Source organism: Macrobrachium nipponense, chromosome 31 (genome assembly GCF_015104395.2).
Source record: "Macrobrachium nipponense isolate FS-2020 chromosome 31, ASM1510439v2, whole genome shotgun sequence".
Classification (NCBI taxonomy): domain Eukaryota; kingdom Metazoa; phylum Arthropoda; class Malacostraca; order Decapoda; family Palaemonidae; genus Macrobrachium; species Macrobrachium nipponense.
In genome coordinates this window covers 15521632-15525155 of record NC_061093.1, presented here as the reverse complement: position 1 = coordinate 15525155, position 3524 = coordinate 15521632, and the positions used below count along the sequence as shown (strand labels likewise).

The 3524-nt window shown below is 38.0% G+C and overlaps 1 pseudogene; it reads right to left on the bottom strand.

Annotated features, from left to right (window-relative positions):
• Window positions 1-328: 328 nt before the first annotated feature.
• LOC135206471 (ropporin-1-like protein) lies at window positions 329-2700 on the bottom strand (annotated as a pseudogene).
• Window positions 2701-3524: the final 824 nt, after the last annotated feature.

Genomic DNA, 3524 nt, shown 5'->3' with positions numbered 1-3524 from the left:
TCCTTAATACAGTTAATAACTCTGGATCTATAGTTAAGTGGCAGAAATTTATTTTTTCAGAGAGGTATTGATGCAATAACAAGGAAATATCGTAAAGTTACAAGAATGCAAAAAAAAAAAAAAAAAATCATGTTTTAATCAAACCCGGGACTTAAGGAAATCTCACAAAAATACGACTTTCTGGTGAATTGCCTTATTTTAAAGGAAACAAACTTTACTTACTAATATCTCTCATTACAATAGATTCTCTTTACTGACGTGATAAGTTATTATGTCGCGAGTAGGCCTAGCAATGGTTAATCTGTTACAAGATCATAGAAAAAGGTAAACAAAGATTTAGATCTGATTCTTAATAAGGTGGAGTTATTTCTGAAACTATTTTAGAGGTGGGCAGGATGGTCGTGTCAAGTCACTTGGGACGAGAAATCCGTCTTGATAATTGGCAATATCGTTCAGGTAAGCAACGGCTTCCTCGTACTCGGCCGACGGTGTGATGTTTTGATCCAGAGTGGAGGTGGCTGTAATGTGCTATAACGACAGACGAAGGAACCCTGCGGGTGATCGGATCGTCTGTCACTGCCAGCATCACCAGCTGCAGGGCTTCACGACTGACTGAAAAGAGAAGCAGATATCGAGTGATATTTTCTAATATTTCTTTTTTCCCTCGGCTACCATCTTGGACAATGGCTCAAGGCTCGGACATTTCCATAGTTACTTGACTGATCATTTGATATTTTAAAATCTCCTGTGACCGAAATCATTGTTGGTTTAATTATAAGCATTATATTTTGTGTCTAAGTTAGAGCCTCTTTGACCATGACTTGCCTTCAGCACCTCAAATTCCTACCGGAAAGTATAAGAACAAGAATGACCTCTTGTTGGGTAAACAGTTACGACCACCATATCGAGAACTACGCTAGTTTGTTTTCGTAAAATTTCACTAAATTTGTTTGATAAGATCAAGTTAAAAGAGAATGATACGATACAACATTAAGAGGGTCAAGAAATCTTCTCCTGGTATTATGCTAATAATAAAAATCCTTAATATTTTATACAGATATTGATAGAAATAAAGGAAGAAGAACTCGAAGATCAATTACGTCGAATTTTTTTAAAGGGCGAACGGTTGCTGACATGTTCATCCATGAGATATGGTTCTTGTAACCGTCTTACGCATTTCCTTACCATAATCTACAATGTGCACATTCACATGGAACATTGGTATGTGAACAGAGGAGATCAACAGCGCTCTCGAACTCTAAGAATCCAAAAAAATGCAACAGATCCGATGGAAAGGAAGGAAGATTATAGAATATTAATGGCCAAGCATCCCTTACTGGAGAACAACTGGCCAAAAGTAATGTGAATAAATAAGACGTGGATTACAATGTTGGCATTCTTAATAATCAAAGTCAGACCCATTATGATAAAAGTAATAGATATTTTTCGATAGGGATCTGGTTGCCACAGAACCTGCCACAATCGACAAGGTAATAAAGTGGACTTAATAATGACAAGATCTTTGTAAGACTAATTCTGAAGAAAATACTCTAATATGACCGTTGTATGGATCTAGTAGGTAACTTATTGACTTTTCCTTCTCAGTTGATTTCAGATATACCACATGACTTTAAAAACTTATCTTCTAGTATCTCGGAAAGATAATTGTTACGGAGTTTAAGAAAAGAAGAAAAAAGACGATCCGGGGTCAAAAGTAACGAGTGAAGATATTCTTTTTTATTATATAAAAAGGATTGTAAGGGTACAATACTGATTTTAAAATTCCGTAGCAATCCAAATATGTTCCCAATAAAAAGTAGCAAACAGTACATACACAAAAGCATAGAGAGGTCTAGCTAATGCTTACGTGGGTGGAGAGGTCAGCGATATGAGTGAGAATAACGTCCCAGTCGACACGAGCTCCTTCGGTCCCTTCTGAACGCTGCCAGGCGTCCTGGGCGGTCTCCTCGGCCACTCCCATTGCTCGACAGGACTCTCTAAGGGCCTCCCACGACACTCCGTCTTCCTCATGCAGCTGTTTTGGAATAGGACCCTTGGTCATATGTGATTGGGAAACAAAAAACAAAACAAAACAAAAAAACACAAACACGATTATGAGTGTTCATGTATACATTGGCACAAACATCAACAAATGGCAAGTAAACCTTACCTGTCTATGAAGGAACACGGAGTACACCGGGTGATATACCGCTCTTGCTCTCAGGCACCGGGAATTCGAGTCTGTCCTTTACTGGAGGAACTGTACCTTTGGTCATGGCCCTTTGGAGACAGAGAAAGGCGAGGTGAATATAGTTTCCCTTTTATAGCTCCAATATAAATCTGAGTGTTATTATAGCGTGCCACATCGAGCGTAGGTGCCAATAATATGCGTCAAATTGATATTCACTCTTTCAAACTAAACACATTCCATATATGGGTTTGTTTAAGCATAGAAATAAGTCCCCATTTAGGATTATCTCGTCCATTTCACGAGGATTACAGGGAAGGAATAAAAGGACCTGATGATTGCTAATTTAGCCTGAAAAAATAGAGATATGACCTGGTGTATACCTGAAATAAGCAGCCGACCAAATCAGGAGATCTTTGGGTCTGCGTCCGTATGGCGGCTTTAGTATAGTCCTTCAGGATCCTTGGCAGAGCCGACGGGACACGCGTCTCCCCTAAAGTTGCTACGACCATCCTGCGAATAAATGAATCAATAGATGAACAAGTATGGTCTGGTCGGTAAGCTGCGGAAATTGAAAAATAACTTTTTATTTATTTATATATTTTATTCATTTATTCATTTTGTAAACTCAATGATAAAAGCCATTCAGCCACTGAGCAACTGACTTCTAAAGTCAAGAAGACTGATTTCGAAATGCCAAAGTATCGCCCTGTTAGTTTTGAATAGATTTAAGTATATCAAGGTCTTTAGATTAAGCTGTAGCTTGACTTTGTAGTATACAGTACAAACGCTTACAGTATGAAAGACCGTAGTAGGTAGTATATAAAAATCCCTGAAGTTCTAAGCACATTCCTGAATATGTATTCAAGTTTTCTGAAAAACGTCTTAGGTGATAATCTCCTGTGATGAGGGCGAAACGACGTAGTTGTGACTATATAAAAAAAAAAAAAACAAAAAAAAAAAAAACTTTTTTTTCATCTGTCCATCCGCCTGTGGTGATTTTGTATGGCACACTGCGTCCCGGGCTTTAGATAGTTACATTCAGTTTACATTCAATGATCATAATAAGATCCTATTTCGAATATTAGCGGTGTAATTCGCATACAGTAAATTATTAAAACACTTTTCAGTTGCAAATGTAACGCCCAAGATATCCTTTTATTTACCTAAAACTTACACTAGCGTAACTATCTAAAGAAGCCCGGGGGACGCAGTGTTACCATACAAAAACACCACAGGCGGGTGGACAGATGAAAAAAAACAGAGTATAGTGATCACTGGTTGTGATCCCCCTCTGTATCTATGGCGATACCCTTCGTCAAAAATATATTCTTTC